The following is a 19,068-nucleotide window of genomic DNA, read 5'->3' as shown; positions in this document are numbered from 1 at the left end:
TAGTTTTCAGGTTCCCAGGTATCTTATTTAAAGGCTCGATGTGAGTTGCAGAATATGTAACTCAGAGCTTCCCATTTACCCAAAGGGCCTCCAATGGAGATGCAGTTCTTTTTCAAGAATGATTTATATTTTGTGTTCATCCCAGCAGACAAAATAGTAATGAGAAACTTGCCCACTACAAGCCAACTTCAACTCAGAGGTGAAACCTCACAGAAGCTGGCTGGCTAGCAGTCCTTCATAGCATCTCAATTTCACAGCTGTGATTCTCCTTTTCTAGCAGCAACAATGAAGACACAGGTGAGAGCCTTTACCACTTCATCTCCCTTAGTTTTGATTTTACTCAGGATTTTCAGACCCAGGTTGCAGACATTGTAGAAACCAAAAAATATCAAACCTGTTTGAGCTCGCTATGCTACTCTTATTTATTCACAACTTCTGTTGAATTAATTTTCCTCCTGCAGACTTCACACTTGGGCCTCCCATGAATCTTTTCAAGCGTTCCTTTTTGTCTTCTTCCCCTCTGTGAGCATGGGGCCACCAAAGCTGGTGAAGCAACAGTAATCAGGGGTAGGCAGTGTATGTTGTTAGCAAGGAAAACCCACCAGGGTAATGCTGACCAGCTGTGATGCCCATGTTTTAGAAAGCCCAAGGCCTGCTCCCCATCTGCATAGTTATCTGCTATAGGCCCTAAGGGAGGGTCTTAGATGGTGAATGAGGCTGCCCAAGAGGGCATCCAGCCAGGGATCTAGGGTTTTGACAGAGTGAAAGAAGAACAGCACTGGCCTGAGGCAAATGGACCTGACTGTGGATCACAAAAGCCAGACTCAAGGTGCATCAAGCATAAGCTAACTTCCACCTTGCCAAAATACCTGGGACAACATCTGTCCCTGGAACTCTGCACCGACATGGAGCACGCCAGCCCTCTCCTCCAGCATGCCTCACTGTGGGGGAATCATGTATCAGGATAGGTATGTCACTGCCAGCACCCACGGGGAATCCCAAGCCTAAAAACCCCACAAAAGTATTTTATATCCCCACCTACAGCAATATTGTAGGCTATAAATTTTGTATGTGGTCACTGTGTTCTTCCAGAGCATGTAGGCGGCTGTCAGCTTCCTAATCCTGGATTTACTGGCAGCAATGAGAGGAGAGAGGAGGCTCATTTCAGGGACCAAGAGGACAAACCTATTCTCGGCACCTTGGAGGACTTTCCTGATGGTGGTTAGATGCACTGGAGTCCCTGTGGACCCCATGAATGTCACCCTTCCCAAACCTGAAGATGATCCACCTCTGCAAGCAACCCCCTCATGTTTCCATTACAACCTGCCCTCAATTCCCCTTCCTCTCTCATTCCCACATTCTGGATAATAATTCAGCACCAGCACCTTCACAGCTGCTGATGAGGAGCTGAGACAGAGAAGACAGCTCAAACTCTGTCTGCTTTAAGGGAGGCAATTCCCAGGGCAGCATCAGACCTATGAAACAGAAAAGGAAGACTTTGTAAGAAATGTCAGTGATGGACTATGGCTGTGCCATGGTGCTCACAGGTTGGTTACAGCTCCAGAATCTCCAAATCAGAGCTCCTGGTGCCAGGCTTGGATTTATTACCAGATTAACATGACTTTCCTCACTGTCCTCTGTAAATTTTAGTGTTTATTTCAGAAACGTTTGTTTCTCTGTTCGTACCTATGAAGAGTGCCTTTATCTGGAGTGCTCTTCTATGAAAACCAGGCAAGAAAACATTCCAGAAGAAACTGAAAAGCAAGGAAACCCAGCACTTTCTTTACATTATTCACAGGGACTCTGCTACCTAAACACAGTCAAGCACAATTCGTGTGTCTCACATTGTGCAAACATGTGAGCATCTGGCAGGAGTGCACGACTTACCCATGGCTGGTGTGAGTGAGTGGAACTCTTGCATCCAGCAAAGAGCAACAAGTATTATGCCATATAAATAAGTGACAGCTTTGGAAATGAATTAATTTTAAAAGAGCTGGTCAACCTGAAACCTGTCCACTTTGCAAAAAACCATCTCAAAACATTTTCAGGTTGATATCTTCCCTGAATTTTCCCCATCACTCTTAGTATCTCATTTTTGTATCATTTAAACTTGCTCCCTCTTGCTCTGCTGTGAAGAATATACACACACAGAGACACAAATCTAGAGGAAAACCAATTGTCTATGCAGATTTACATGGTAAGACAAAACCAGGAATGTGTCACAACTGAGGGAAAACTATCAAGAGAAATCAACATGAACTGGAGAGGGAAGGCGGGAGAGGATGTTAGATGACTTTAATCTTGTAAAACTACTTTTTAACATACCTGTAATAAAATTGAGCCTTATCTGCTTACCAGGACAAGCAACTCCAATTCTGCAAGCTTTGCACAGACCTCTAAACCAATGCAGACTTGCACTATTTTAATTTAATTTTGTTTTGTTTTATTACTGACTAACAGCACAGCTACAGCCACCTTCACATATCATGCCTTGATGCAGGGAACTGGGTTTTCACAGCAACACTGGTCTGCAGCAGCACTGATTCCAGGCAAAAAGGGTCTCATCAGGCTTTTTTGCATTTCCCACTTTGGCTTCATCCAGAGCTAAAAAATGAGTCTGTTTAAGCATAACTCACAGTTATCTCTTTCAGCTCGTCTGTAAAATGTTAATGCAACGTGTTCCCATTTAAAGATCCCTTTGCACTGAAAGAACCATGTGAAGCAGTCTCTATAGACAGGAGTGCGCCCGGATTAATCTACCGTGGAAGCAGGAGGGATGAGGAACGTTTCCAAAAGGCACGATGAGATCCACCCAGTGCCAGAGAGCCCACTGGCTGTGTGGGCAGGCGGCATGATCAGGATGGGCGACTCTGTCCACCCTGGTGCCAGGGAGCGCCTCGGCTCGATCCTACAAACCAGGCAAGATGTGACTCACGCAGTTTGCTAGCAAAGAAGGAGGACCATCTGCTAGTCATGAGCAGATGACAAATTCACTGCATTGCGTCTTGTCGCTACTTCCAAATTTGTAAGTAAACACATTTTGTAACCTCTCTCGGAATATTTGAGAGCTTCGATAATGGAGGAAAAAAAAAAAAAAAGAAGATAAAAAAGGGGGGAAAAAGTTTAAATTTATGTAACGCACGGAGGGGGGGAAATGTTTTATTCTGAATGGGGTTCGCAAGCGCCCGCTCCAGCTCGGTGGCGGCTCCTGCGGAGCCCCGCGGGCGGAGCGAGGCGCGGTGCGGGCCCGCGGGCGGCGGTGCCTGCGCTCCCCCGGGCGGCCGCGGCTCCGCGCTGCAGCCCCGCGTCCCCCTCCTGGAGCGCGCCCCAGAGCCGGCAGCGTGGAATGGGAGCTCTCTGATCCCTCCCCGCCCCGCGGGATGAGCCCCCGCGGCCGCCCCGCAGCGTCTGCCTGGAGCCAGCAGCACACCCGCCCTGGGTGGCGCGGGTCTGTCACAGCCACATCCATCCGCCACCAGATCCTGAAGCAGTTCAGGGCACGAGTGTTGACCTTCTGGCAAAAAAGCGAGGCAGCAAGGGCTTTCCGCAGCAGTACCTGCCTTGACAACCTCTGCAACTCAAACAGGTCAGCCCAAAACTCAAGCAGGTACCTGTGCACTGAATTTAAGCGTGTATCTCCAAAGGAGTCTTAGGAATTGCACCAGAGGATGTTTAGATTGGATAGCAGGGAAAATTTATTCACTGAAAGGGTGATCAGGCATTGGAGCAGGCTGCCCAGGGAAGTGGTGGAATCACCGTGCCTGGAAATGTTCGAAAGTCATTGAGTGTGGCACGTGGGGGCATGGTTTAGTGGTGAATATGGAGGTGCTAGGTTGCACTCAATGAGCTCACAGGTCTTTTCCAACCTTCATGATTCTAGAAATTTAAACATCCCTATCTTTCTGTCCCTCAGTAAAGACTGAGAGAATTAATGGAAAGCACGACCAGGGAACACTTATTTGGCTTAGCAAGGACATTGTCCAGACAAAGTATTCCCATGATTTTTGAAGGACAACAGTCTATGATAAGCAAAAATGTGCATTAATCAGGGTTATGGAAGCTGTACATTAAATGCAGACATAAGAAGGACAAAAATCTCAGAACCACCTTCATTTTACATCAGTCCAGCCCTTACTGCTCTTAGCCACAGTGCAGTCTTCACTGAATGCAACTTTACTGCTTTTAGAGAGAGACTGTCCTTTTCCAATCACTCTCATGGTGAATAACTGCTTTGCTCTGAGTCTGCCATCTGGACCAGACTGACAGGATGATAAAGGACTAAAACCATGCTGTCTCTGAAAACTGAAATCGGGGGAGTAGGGTGATGATGAACCCTGTAGCTGTGCAACTCAAGTGTTTGCTAGCCCAAGGAAAGCCTCTTGCTGTTCTGCCCCTTCTTTCCCAGCTCTCTGTACTCCACAGTGCACCTGCCCGACTGATTCCCTGACTCTGACAGCTTTCAACACCTCTTCTTCTTCTGGGTTTCAGTAATGCTGATCTTTCAAGTGCTGGAAGATAATGCAGGATGTCCCAGCCTGTCCCAGTCCTCTGTCTCCTTGGTGTTTGTTCACACCTGAGCAAGGAGAGCAGAGCAGCTGAAGACAGAGAAAGAAAGTCAGAGATCAGCAAGAGACCTCTGCAGACCAGCCTGTGAAATCACAAGGAGCAGTGCACAGCCCTGAGGACACCACCTGAGTCTTTCACTGGCCAGACACCCATGGAGCCACCATCCTCTCTTGGTGACCCACTGATTTCTCTTCCTTGCTCAAGTCTCCTCCTGCAGATGCTTCTCTTCACTGCCACACTCTCCAGAGACCTCTGCAGCTGCTTTTCTCTTCTGCTCCTCTCTGTGTCTCCATGTTGTCTCTGTGCAACCTCACCTACAGGGCCAAATTCAAATTCCCTTTCCCTGTTGCTTGTGATTTACACATCTGCTTCCCTGCTCCATCTCTCCCAGCTGAGGCCTCTCTCTCTAACACCACCCAAAAGACAACTCCCCCCCAGCTGCAGCCCAGTGTGGTGGGAGCAGAGCTGACAGCTCTGGGAGGTACCACATGGCCTCAGGAGCATGCTGCCTGTCCCACAGGCATCCTGGGAGACATCTTTGGCTCAAACTTCTCACATCCTCAGTGATTTTTTTAATGTTTTTTCTTTCTCAATACCATCTTTACTTTGTGCCCTTTCCTCTCCTTTCAGCTAAAATTCCTGTGCAGGCTTCTGGCATTTGGAATTTCAGCTACTCCCACCTCTTTTTCTTTCTGGCCTTGAAAAGCACTGTCTCATCCAACTTGTACCCAGCTCAAACACTCCTATGAGTATCCTTTCCTCAGGGGTGGCTTTTGCTCAGCTGCTGCTGCCTCTGGCCCCCTTCCCCTGCCCTGCTATGTTCAGGAGAAGCCCCTTCCTTCTACTTTCAAGGGTCCCTAGAGCATCATTCTCTAACCAGATATAATTTCTGCCCTCACCTAGCCCTTAATATAAGCCTAATTTGCCCACTTGATAGATTTTCAGGCAGGCACCTTTGCCCATCACTCCCACCACTCAGGTGTGAGACGGGCCCACCGCAAACACCCACGCAGCCGCTCTCTTGTCTTCTGTCAAAATCACTATTACAAACTCAGAAAATCTTTACTGTGGACTGCCCCTGTGCTGGGCTCATTTCTGGTGCTGCTGTTCCATCATTTTGTTCTGCTTTCCTTCCTCTTTGCCTACTTTGTCATTCCCCTTTGCCTCTGCTTCAGTGCTAAGCTCTCTAGCACAGGGCCCATCTTTTTTCCTTAACCATTCAATACTCAATGTGGTGATGTCCTGGTCCTTGATTAAGATTCCTATGGTGATATGAATCATTAGGATTGATTCCCAGTGCTATAGTGTCATTTGGTGCATTTGCTACAGCTCTTGGTAGCAATTTGTACTTAACTTTACTTCAGCACCTCAGTTCTGAAGGTAGGAATTGTGTGATATTAATTACCTCTAATCACGGCTGGCATTAAAAGTGCTGGTAGAAACCCCATAGAAATAAGTACCATAATTCCTTGTCTCAGAATGGAGATACAAGTTTCTCTAGCATTACATTTTTTAACCCATTTTGCTGAAATTTAGTGTAGTTATTTAACTTTCGTTTTCTTCCAGTTGCTAACCCCTCACCTAGTTCAAATGATTCATCCCTGCTGCATTCACTGCCCAGGAATGTTGGCTTTCAACAAACTACAGCAAATAATGTAAAATAAACACAAGTGTGCTTTCATCTCACAACAATCTGGGTTAAGTACATATTTCACACACTGCACCACAGGATATGTTAAATTAAAATCAGAACCACCAGATTTTAAAATCCAATGCCAATTCAAACCATTGATGAGTTATTTTGGTATTCACTTATATACAACAGTGGGCATGAGCAACAGCCAGTGCTTTGTTAACCCTGAAATGTGCCACTTGACAACTTTTTGCTGCATTAGTTGAGGAAAACCAAGAATTTTGATTTGAAACTACACTTCGTGGAAATTACTTTTACATACTCTAAAGTAAATCTCCTTGAATGAATCTGAGAGCATACCAGTAGTTGTGTCTCCATCTTCCTCTTGTTTTAGTGTTGTACATTTCCTAAACTGCTTTCAATCACTCTCTGAAGAAGCAACCTGGAATGGCTTCCTTGAAATGATAAATGAGTTTTTAAATGTCTGCTCCCTCATGCTGCCGGAATCATGCAGTCTGGGGTCTTGCATGTATTCATCTCCTAGTCAAAAGATGTAGGGGAGCTACATTTAAAATAAACAGTGTAAAGAAAAGGTTGCAGGGATGGGAATCTGACAGAAAACTGTTGATGTACTGGGCAAGACTCAGATTTGCACTCGTACTTTAGATTTTCATAGTGTAACACTTTATGAATCTAGCTTCTCATTCCAGCAACACTAGGATAGGAATAGTGCTTAGTTGTTGATTTACTTCAAAGATATGCAGAATAGACATTATATTTCCCTTAGACTTTAAATACAAAACTAGAGACACCCTAAAATTTAGAAAGCCTCCTGTTCAGTGCCATGTTGTTATGTTTAGACTCTAAAAGTCAAAAATTAAATGGTGGGACTAGCAAGAAGAAAAGAGAATTAGTGTAGTTCATTTCTTTTCTCTATATTATGGCTTGATTAGGCTGTTGCTTTCCTTCTGCAATGTCTGCTTGAAGAGATGAGCAGGGACCTTTTGGGGAGCTTTGCTTCTGCACTCAGCTCTCTCCGAGTTGCGTGGAAGGATCTGCACTTACGGGGACGACTGAAGTGTCCTGGGGACAGAAAAAGAAACAGTTTCATTTTAATAGGTTAATGGCTCCTGGACACTGAAGGATCTACCACTTGCCAAAACTACTTCTTGCTTTTCTTCTTTCAGCTTTCATGCTGCTGTAAATCTAGACATCATCTTTCCCTGACCAAGGAAAAACATTGACCTTTTCTGGTGTTGACAAAAACAGCAGAAGACAAATCCAGATACAAATATTTTCATCCATTGCCACAGAAACTCCTTGAGTGCCATATAGCCCTGTCTGGTCAGCTGAAATGTGAACTTGAAATGTGTCTCCCTTGGCTGGGAATGGATGGAAAACCTTTCTCTAACAAAGCAGTGCTATGTATTCTTCCACCCACCTCGGGAGGAGAAACATCTCTGTACCCACAACCCTGCTTTGGTTCTTTTAGGTCAGGTTTTGTATAAGGAAAGTGATGAAACTTACTCTTAGGACTAGAGGCTGGAGGTGGTGATAAGGAGCAGAGCAGTTGGCTTTAAAAGATAAATGCCTTTTAAAAGACATTTTATTCTAGCTGAGACTTTGAGAGACAAGGGAATGTTTGTATTCCCAGAATTAGAATGTCTCTTTTGCAGTGCTGCTATAGTAATTAAGGTTTAGAGCTCAGTTCAAAACCTAATACTACCACAGCTGGCAAAGAAGAAAGGATAAATAAGCTAGCAGTTCTCCCTCCTTCAAAATTAAAAAAAAAAAAAAAAAAAAAGGTAAGAAAATATATAAATGTCAGGATTTTCAAAATTATAGAAAAATTCATTATAAGGGATTTTCTCAGCTGGCTTCAATGATCTTTGGATCTAGCCCTTGGAGACAATACTACTAGGAAAACATGGAGTATCAAGGGAGAAGAGCACTGAATCTCATAGCCACTGTAGAGCAGAATTAGATCTTCCCACATTTCTGATAAGGTCTATACACTTGATTAGAGTAGCTTTTCAGCTCCTTTCAGTGTCTGAAACTCTTTTTCTCTAATCTCCAGTTGTGCCCATATTACAGATTAGGAGAGTGGTAGGGCAGGCTTGTGCAGGGACACAGGGAACAAAAGCAGGTACATCACTGGAGAGGAGAAGCTGAGGAGACCCTCGGTCAAGTTTTGTTCCAAATGTTTCTCTTCTCTACCACTGATTGGTAAAATCATTCACAGTATCTCCATGGGCCAGCTCACTACAGAGCTGCATGGAAATCTTCCATGGTGACACCTTTTGTACCAGGAAAAAAAAAAATAAAAAAAAGAAATAAAAAGGAAAAAAAAAAAGACTAATTTGTTAAAAAAAAAGGGGTTTCTCCAAGCAGGACAAATAAAAAGAAGAAAACCCATTTTGAAAAAAAATTTTAGAGAAAGTCTTCAAAGGTCTTGCCTGAACTTTCTGAAAGCAAATGTTTCAGTTTTTCAGCTTGAAAAGATGGTTTACCAGGGTTTGACTTTCATTTTATAGTACATGAAAAAAAATATTTTTCAAGGTGGAGTAAGAATGAGATGTTGAGGTTTTATCAAAACTAAACTTGAGAGCAGTTCAAAAGAGGTTTTTAACAGTGTTTGGGGGGATTTGGTTTAGCATCATAGTAAATTTGGGAAAAAACATCAGTGCTTTTTTTTCATTCTGAGAAAGAAGTTTTCCAAACCCACCACTTGCCCTGTAGACCAAAAAAATCCATCTCTCACCCGTCCTTAATACTCAGGAGCCTGCATCTTTTGCAATGGCAGGGCTGGAGTCATGCTGTGTGTGCTTGGTGGGAGCATAGCCAAAGAAAAGCACTGTTCTGTCAGGGGCATAGAAACTGCAGCTCGTGGGCAGGAGTGGGTGAGCCTGAGAATTACCCAGGCTTGTCTGAAAATTGGCAGCCTGGTTGGAAAGCATCCATGATCTCCAAGTGCCCAGAGTTTATAGGCCAGCCCAGGAAACAGCCTGATTTAACAACCCTGGGACACCCGGGAGGCCTTTTTTGGTGAAGTGCAAACCTTTAGTCACATGCACACGCCCCACCTCAAGCAGCAAAGCCAGTCATTCTCAAAGAATGTCTTGAAAATAATTAAATGGCTTTACATCATGTTCCAGGAGATTAAATTTTTCTGCCTTGCATTTCTTAAAGCTACCAGCTTATAAGGTAGCATGTCAAAGCAACAAAAGGTCATACGTGGCACTACTTTCTGCTTCCAACAAGGAGCAGCCTGGTACATTACAACCCCTTTTCCTTGCTAAGGAGAGGAAAGAGGAAAAAGTGCTACAGTCTTGTCTTAGGCTAAGTAGTGTCAATAGACTTTCTGCATCTACAAGTTCTCTCTAGTCATGAAATGTTCACACAAAATGGGCATTATATTTAAGCAGCAGAGCTGATGCACCCTTTTCCTGCAAAATTAGTTGTTTTGTACACATCCAACTGCTAAAACGTATATAGTGTCCCCCAGTCTCCTTAATACGAGTGAGGAGTGGTGCTTTTGGGATTGCTTTACCTCCTGTGAAGTCGTAAATCTCTTCCAAATATGAAGAATAATATGGAAATTATGTATTGAACATAAAAGTGTTTCTCCTCAGGTGGAATTTGGAGATTCCCTTCATTTCTCCAGTATTTGTAAAAACAAACAAACAAAACAAATCATTAAAAATTAGGAAAAACCTCTAAATAATACCAGTGTAGTATCACTGGCTGAGCTTGGAGGGCTGTTTTGCTTTCCTTTTCTTTCTTTCTTTTCAGTTTCATGAGACTTAAATACCCATATTTTAAGACTATCTGTGGTAAAGAAAAAATAAAGTGTCATCAGCAACAGGCAGAAGCAGCCCTTGGAATAACACACCGCGAACAAACGCCTCGACCTCACAGCGAGACCTTTCTGTTACACCACCTTTGCAAACTCCTTTTTCACAATGCTTTTCAAATCAGCTTAATTGTGATTCTTAGGGGAATCTCAGCTTCCTTTTCATATCAGGGCAATGAAAAGTTTAGGTGCTATTTTTGACCACTATTCTACATCGCAACCCCGTGTTTTGTTCCAGTTCCTGGCACCCAAAAGCACAGTACAGATATGGCTCTAATAACTTCTCCTGGACAAGTTGCTGGTTTCCTCACATGGAGAAAGGGCATAGAGAAGACTGGAGAGCTCAGGATAAATGAAAAAGCTTCTCAAAATTTTTGTCTCTCCTCTCAGGTTTGACAAAAACATTATGGAGGAGGAAATAGGGAAAAGTGAAAATGACAGTCTATGGGCTTTGTGACAGAATATGAAAGATGGGAAAGGAAAAAGAGGCAAAAGAAAGGGAAGAAATAATATAAAAATGAATGAAAGAGAGGAAATGACCATGGTATGGAAAGAAAGTGAGAGACAAAGTGGCTGAGAAAAGAGGGAGAAGAAAATTTAAAGGAAACATGTGAGGCAGCAAAATAGTAGCTGTACATGTCTCTAGTGGAAAATAATTATGGGGCACGTATAAGCAAATATGACATTAAAAATTACACAATAGCAGATAAGTAAAGGCTATGGGTAGGTCTGGATAGTTGTCCTCCAAATAAGGCAGCTGAAAGTCAGCATTCCCTTATTGCAGCTATTGTGAAGCTAAAGTTCACTTGTACTGAAATGTTTCCTTACTTTGTATCATAGCCTGATAAGTGATTTGTTCCACTGGGAGAAAATGTTTTATCACCATGGCCCATGTGTGTTTTGTTGGCACAGAATCTGAAGTGCAATTATTCAATATAATTTTTCAGCTGGTGGGTATTTGTTTTAATTTTTAACAAAGGCGGGGTAAAACAAGTGTTTTTCCAAAATTCTGGTTTGCACTTTCTGGTCTCTTCTTTTGCTACTTTTCCTCTCTGTCTACAGCCAGATCCACTCCCTAAAGCACCGAGGCACTGCAGCCCTTAAAGCAAAGACCCTTTGAGTGTTTTTAACACGCTCACCCACGGACACTCACACCACTTGTTGCAGTGGCTGTTCCCACTGTGCCTGTGCTGATGGGCTCGAGGAGGCCAAGCACTGTCACTTCTGATTTCATCAAGGGGCACTGCAGGGACTAGACACATAGTAAACCAAGTGCCAAAGCTGCACAAGGCCTACTGCTTCTCCCAACACAACCACTGCTGGGTGACAGCTTTTGCAACACTCTCAGACTTGTTAAATTCCTCCTCTCCTTGATTTCATATGCTGAACAGTAGCCAAAGCCATAATCTGTGATCTTTATACCTCCCAAGAATCTTCAAGCCATACAGTTTAATAAACAGGTGCCCTCTTACAATTAATTTCGACATGGAAATGAGAAAGACCTTTTCCTAAATGTGCCATGTAAACATCACATTTCTTTCAAGATGTTTTTTTTTTCCTCTCAGGTCTATTTACACAATAACCTTTATTTTGCTGGACTTCTTTCTCTTCAGTTCTTGAATTATACAGGCTTTACATTAAAAGAAAAGTTATCCCTTTCCTTTGCCTGTGCAGACATGTGAACCTCTGTCTAAACTGAAGAAGATCACAACTTTCTACCATAAAGCATCTGATGTTTTATGGTAATGGTACCTTTGACCATTTTAACCAATAATCTCTGAAATGTACATAGAAATTAGGCAAAGTTGGGCAATATGTAAACATTATCTGCCAAGAGAGGCTGTTATACTGTACAACTGCTATAAATCACAGGCTTTGTAAAAGCTGATGCTGGACTAAGTATGCTACCTTCAATAATGAAACAATTTTCTTTCTTTGATGATGGGTGACCATGCCCAAGCCACTGACCACATGTCATGAGATATGTCCCATGGGATTTCCTTGGAGATAAGTGGAAGATCAACACACTGGAGTGCTGCTTGACTGCAAGTCTATTAAAAATCAGCCAGAGACTTAAAGTAAGGAGAAAGCAATCATACAGCGAAAAAAAAAGTGACCCTACATAGAAACCAGAACCCAAAACTTTTTTTGGTTAGAGAGCTGACTGACAAGTCCAGCCGTCATTTCCCAACAAGGAAATGAACTTGTTGATTGTTCCCACTGGTCCAGGAAGAAAAACAAAGCAGGATAAATAAACAGGGTTGCCCCAAATAAATATTTGTCTCTAAGTATCAATGTCAAAACAGCATCCTCCTGGAAACAAACTGGCGTGATCCTAAATGTTGTCTCTTTTACTGGGATGAGGAAAAAACTGCATGCAGCCACTGGAGAGCTCATGGACTTAAGGATACAGAACTGGGGAGCTAAGATATTGCAGGGAAGACCTATCTCTCCTTCATCTGCAAAAATCCTCAGGTCTAAGGAAGAAAGTTCCAATAAGTGAGAGAAGTAGCATAAAATCTCTCACTTCTCAAGGTGACCTGTCTTCCCCTCTCTCTGAGCCAGTGCTGTTGCCTTATCGAGCTGGCTGAAAACCAAAGGGAATTTCACCACTTGAAACTGTTCACATTTAGAAAAAAAGACTTTCAGAATTCCTACAAAGCAGAAATTTAATGACTCCCGCAAGTGTGGAAAATACTTAGTGGGGTATTCTGAGACTTCACTTAAAATATTGTATCTTAATGCGTGGGGTTTCATCTGTGGATTGGTTAAAGGCCTGGCAACAGGAGTACTGGGCATGACCATGGACCACTAACAATTCCTCTGAAACACTGTCCCTTACAGCCCAAACTGTTCTGTGGTATTTCAGTGGCAGCCCGTTACAATGATCTCTGGAGAGTGATAAGGATCAAAGTGATCACAGAATCATTAGGTTGGAAAAGACCTCTGGGATCATCAAGTCCAACCTTTGACTGATCGCCACTGTGCCACCCAGACCATGGCTCTGAGTGCCATGTCCAGGGACAGTGTCTGCACCACCTCCCTGGGCAGCCCATTCCAATGTTTAATCATCCTTTCTGTGAAAAAATTCCTCCTAATGTTCAACCTAAATCTCCCCTAGCACAGCTTAAGACTATGTCCTCTTGTCCTGACACTTGTCACCTGGGAGAAGAGACCAACCCCCACCTGGCCACAACCTCCTTTCAGGGAGCTGTAGAGAGTGACAAGGTCTCTCCTGAGCCTCCTTTTCTCCAGGCTAAACACCACCAGCTCCCTCAGAACTTGTGTTCCAGACCCTTCACCAGCTTCACTGCCCTTCTGTGGACTTGCTCCAGCATCAAAATGTCCTTCTTGAAGTGGGAGGCCCAGAACTGGATGCAAGACACAAGATCTTCAATGTTGAGGGGCAGCCAGCAGGCACAACAGGGTGGTGGCACTGCCCCATTCATGGGTCCGACCTTCTGAGCTCCTTACATCTGGGGAGCGCTGTGAAGTCAGTGCTGCTCAGTGTACAAATTGTAGCTCCAGTTTGCACAGACATGGAGAAGACACAGGAACACAGATTAGCTTCAGTTCTTATAAAAGCTTGGGATTCGGCACATCTTTCTATCAGCTTGCTGCACACTTGCATAATAATCCTCTTTATTTAATTTGTTACATTGCAGAGGTATGGAATGGGAAAAGACCTCTTGAATCGCCATTCGGGTCCCCCTTCTCAGGTGACTCCACAGGTGACTACATCCCAGAATTATCTTCAAAAATCTGTTCAAACTCCACCTTAAAAATATTTTGAGGTTTTTTTAACATCATGGCTTAACACAAATATTGAAACTTGAGATCCTGATAGCATTCTGACTGCAAGCTTTGAACTAACCTTTGAAAGCCCTACAAGCAGGTTATTTTGTGCTGTTAGATGACTTCTTATTCTGCAATGACATTTGCCTTTCCTCTGAGTGTGCCACGCTGTGATTAAGAAGTGAGTTGTTTATCTCGTGCTCACAATCACTTGTAAGGACCTCAAATACCCTTTACACATCACCAGCCACCCCTCCTATGCTCTGTTACTTTGCCCTTTAGCTTTATGACCAGTTTAACGTTCTTAAGCCAGATCTGAATGCATGGGACAGCACAGTGCTTGTTCCAGACACACGGAGAGAATGCTGAGGTAGGATTTTATACACATCTCTGAAATCCCATGGTGCATTCTGTTATGATCCCTCCACCCAGAAGTTTTATGGAACAGTCAAGTTTCAAGGCCAGGAGTTACAAACATGATCATCTGCAGTTTTTCACCCACTCAATCCCTTAATACCTCTAAGGGAATTGCTCTTCCCTCTTATGTGAATGAACTTTCCTGAGCCAAGTGACTTCTGTTTAAAGTAAAATCTGTTCCTCAAGAAAAAAAAAATCCAGCCTTGCTTACGTCAGCTTTCACTATCAAATACCTTCTCTTAACATAAGAGTTCATAAACTATGAGCAAGCCATCTGCTGACTTCATCAGTAAGTTAAACACATAGAGTTTCAACTCTGTGAAGCAAATTTTTCCACATATCCAAGGCTTTTTGAACTCTCTTTGGTTGGTCACATTCATTTTGAAGAAAATGCCAAAGCAGACACAGCACAGCAGAGGAGGTCTTGGAGTCTGGCTTAGTCCAGACATCCAAAATAGGGATGTCTATTCCTGAGGCTCTCCCAAAAGGCCACACTTCTTCTCTGGAAATCTGTAGCACAACTTCCCTGTGCTGCCCACAAGGAGCTGCTTTTTAGGGCCTGGGAAATGGGAACCATTTCTTTGAACCCCCATGAGGAATCCAGGTAAAAGTTGCGGGTCACTGATTCTCTCTGGGGATGGGAACAAGGGAGAGAACCTGCTTTTGATGACACTTCTTTCTCACCAGCTCTGATGCAGTTACCTGTTTAGGAGATAGGTTTTTGTATCTACATTGTCACAGCACTAAAGAGATGCAGAGTCATGGTCAGAGCCCCACTGTGCTGGACATTTCTGATCCAAGACCTAAAGCTGCTCCCTGCTCTGGGAACAGCAAAATCTATCTTTTTTTTGCTGCAGACTCAGAGTGCTCATAGGGCTTTTGTTTACTGTTTGTCTCACTATGGTTTAAAGTAAAAAATATAATAATGATCAGCCTGGTTCTTCTGTATTTTTTCAATCATTGCCTTATTTTCTTTCTTCCAACTCTCCAGCAGTGTTTCCAGTGGTTCAAAGGGCTTGAAAGCTAGGACATCAGAAAACAGATTGTCAAGTCCAGCAGACAAATATGTAGTACAAAATAATAATAATTTTCTCTTTTTAAAAAATTTCTGAATCTTTAAATTCCTGACCTGCAACAAAAAGATGTATAAAATTATTGACATTTTAAAGGAAACAGGGAGGATCATGAGATTTCTACATTAATGATTTATCACTTCATTAGAGTTTACTTTCCTGTCTAATTCTCAGTGACAGCTCTGCTCGTTGTGCCTGGCTAGTAAAGGTGTTCAGTAAAGAAACTGGGGCTAAACTCAGTAGGAAGCAATTGAGGAACACTTTTACCACAGAGCAGCCTTATGAAAGCAGAGATTGTATTCCTTGCTGTCACTGTGGAAAATAGTGCTGGGATGTGGATGAGGAAAAATTAATTTATACATGCTGTTACTCTTCATTTTATTCTCTGAATAATAACTGATATGAATTCAAGCCAAGTCATTCAACTCTGGATTTGCTTAGAAAAAAGACAAGGAGTGAAAGAAATGGCATCTGATCCAAGGTTTGACTTGCATCTCATAAAGAGATGGGGAAGATGTAACTGAACTTAATTCCTATTTAATGTTGTGGATTTTGCCTCAATTCTTCTCTAGAAATAAAAATTTAGTGTATCCTTATTTAGTAAAGAAAGGCGGTGATGAAAATGATGAAGCAAAAGGTAGTGGGAAGGTTCTGGATCCTGATAGTCCCTCTGCTTTATCTGCTCTCATCACTATCATTTTTATGGGCACTGGGCTGGACTGAGATGTGGCTGCTGTTTGCACAGCAGATGGATGGTGCTGTTACCAAAGCATTCAGGAGGAATTGGTTTTGTTTCAGGCTTTGACACAGACTTTCTCCATAGTGTTGAACAAATTACCTAAGCAAAGAAAAGGCATAGTGAGGCAAATGCATTCAGGCCAGTGCTTAAACAGTGGAGTTCATAGCATTTCAGCTTTAGAAACAGTATGGTTTTTAAAAACTATATAATTTTTAAAAGAAACATAACATCAAGATTTACCCTGTTATCTTGTGATGTGAGTTTTCCCTACATAACAATTTGGATGATTTTGTTCGTAGTAAAAACAAAATCAAATCCTTTAAGAGCAAAAATAGCTATTTAGAAAAAACAATAATAAGCAGACAACAATAAATGTATGTCATTACTGCACTCCAGAAATGAAGCCCATCTGAAACTCGCTCTCTGAATCTTACTCCACTGAGCTCCTGTGGGCAACCAGACCTCAGTGAAGGAAGGAGAGATGGCAGAGAAGTGGATGAAAAGCTCAGCCAATAAAACCCAAGAGCAGTGCTTGATAAAATAGATGGAAAACAGTAAGTACAAATGTCAAACAAGGAAAGTTGCCCACTTCATTTTCCTCAGCCTCAGAGGGAATGGTTGGCTGAGTTAGTTTTGGTCCCCAGAAAGTGTGGTCTCCCCAGAAATTGCTCTCTGCAAAAGAAATTGGAAGGCCACCTCTGCCAACCCAGATCTTAGGACCATTTCATCACATTGCAGAGATGCATGAAGTATCTGCCATCCTCCCAGGCACCATATGGACCAGACCTTGTGGCTGTTCTCAAGGGATTCAGTAATTATATTGTCGTTTTCCCTCTTGTTTACTGGAGGGGAAAATGCTATCAAATTTTAAAGAACCGAGTGGAAAAGCCATGGAATAAAAGGAAACAGAAGGACTGAGTGCTGAATTACTGAAGAGTGGAAGAAAAAATAACCCACCTTCCAAACTTGTAATGCTTCCAGCAAGAGAAAAGAGACACCCAAATGCAAAAAAGACAGAGGAAACAGCAGTGGCTTCGACGGTCTAAATCTCCTCCTCTGTGCTGTACAATGTGTACAGTTTTGACTTGTGTACACACATGGAGAAAGTGAAATATCATCTCTTCTCTGAAAAGTTAAATTACTCAAGAACTTTGGAACATTACAGGACATGTTCTCTAAAATTTTCAAGCAAGTCAGAGGACATGCGGCAGCTCCACCTTTCTTCTGTAAGACAATATTGGCACCTCAAAAGACATGATGGCCATGGAGAACTTGCTTTTTATGGTGGCTAAGCACACCTGAGGAGTGCCAGCACCATTCCTGGTGCTCTGCCAAAAACAAAATATACAGACCTCTCATTAAAATGAATTCCATGTAAAGGTTCAACCCAGACACTCCAGGAACCAGTGGGAGGGTTGCAAAGTCAGTCACAAGAATATAGGACTCTGCTTTCCAAAAATGCCTTCCTAATGTAGAAATATCATGATCGAAACTGACCTGGACTCTCAACATTGTAAATCCCACTGACAGACACCTTAAAAATGCCTCTCTGGTTTTTGCTTTTGAAAATGCTGTGCCCAAGAACAACTAAAAGCAACTCACCCTGTGGAAAGCACACTGAGGGAACCGCAGACTCCTTTAATGTCACTGGATTTAGAAAGCAGATCTTGTAGCCACACAGTGTCCCCAACTTCCTGCTTACAAACTGCTTTAGCATTGACTCAGTAGGAATAACACCATCCACTGAATCACCCACCCATCTGCAACACCTGCTTCTTCCTTAGCTATTACGCCTTCCCTGGGATGACTCAGTTTGGCTGCTCTGAGCCTGGGAGGTGGGAGAAGACCATACCTTAAGACGCACGGGTTGGGGGGTACTCAAGGCCCCCTACTATTTACTGGCTTTCTGCAATCTGGGATGCAATAATCCCTTGTCCACTCCCTGTGACTCCACGCAGTTGGGGGGGTGTTTTGTAACTTGTCCAGCCCTGCCTATCTGGAACACTTTCCTGCCGAGACAGTGACTCACTTCCTCTTTAGGAAGCTCACCCAAAATCCTTTTCACTTTAGCTTATAAACTATTATTAACTCCATCTGTAAAGTAAAACTTTTACTCATCAGTAGTGCTAAATGGGAATTTTCCAGTGATACACACTTTTTTTTTGTTGGAAGATGTTGATTTGTTAGAACATAAATCTTTTTTAGAAACAAACCAGTTTTGCTTAGGCTTTCATCAGAAAAAATGCTTGCATCCAAAGAAGGAGAACAGCTCAGCTTAGCCAAGACACCAGTGGTTAGGTCACTGACATAACAAAACTGAGCTTTTTGGCTACATAGGGATCTGAACCTGGCCCCACTATCCTCCACAGTGCCATAACAGCAATCATCTCTTAGAATGGAGCAAGTTCATGGTCTCCCACTGATGATGTTTTATTAAGTGACCAGTCAGTGCTATCCGAACCTGGTCCTGATATCTTCTCCATTTCACATCAGTGCTTAATCCTTAGGTAACTGGCAGTTCAGCAAAACCACAATTTTTTTTTTAGTCTTTCTCATTTTCCTGTGAAGCTTCAAAAAATCTCAAGTTGTTCCCACTGAGGAGCAGGATGTTTTCAAAACCTTTAAGGTTGTCACAGAAGAGGAGAACTACAGAAGATTCCAGATGAGTTGTACTCAGTTTTTCTCAGAAGTAGTCCCAGGCAGGAGGTCACTCCAGTCACCTCACAAACACACAGGCTGTAGCAGTGTTTTTCTTAGGACTGGTAGCAAATTTCTTCGTTACGTGCCTCCATCAGGAAAGAGACCACGTGAGTCAAAATGTTTCCTCTGAATTCCTTTATAAATATAAAATTTCTGATGAGTGAGGTGATGGGTTTCTTTGGCTGATGGACACTCCAAATTTCCCAGAACATAGGCACAACTGCGCATTTGGATTTTGTTCAGATAATACATTGTGCATTACCCATGTGTCTGTTTTTCCATGGGCTATAAA

At 42.9% G+C, this 19,068-nt stretch overlaps 1 long non-coding RNA gene across 1 annotated transcript; it reads right to left on the bottom strand.

Annotated features, from left to right (window-relative positions):
* Positions 1 to 6,926: 6,926 nt before the first annotated feature.
* On the bottom strand, positions 6,927 to 17,939 carry LOC109143880. The gene is made up of 2 exons (XR_002044272.2): positions 17,679 to 17,939; positions 6,927 to 7,282 (listed from the first exon to the last, which is right to left on the bottom strand). It is a non-coding gene; the product is annotated as an uncharacterized LOC109143880 (long non-coding RNA).
* Between the last annotated feature and the right edge of the window lie 1,129 nt (positions 17,940 to 19,068).

The sequence above is a fragment of the Corvus cornix genome, chromosome 1 (assembly GCF_000738735.6).
Source record: "Corvus cornix cornix isolate S_Up_H32 chromosome 1, ASM73873v5, whole genome shotgun sequence".
Lineage (NCBI taxonomy): Eukaryota > Metazoa > Chordata > Aves > Passeriformes > Corvidae > Corvus > Corvus cornix.
Note: the sequence above shows the minus strand (reverse complement) of the source record. Positions and strands in the feature narration are given on the sequence as shown.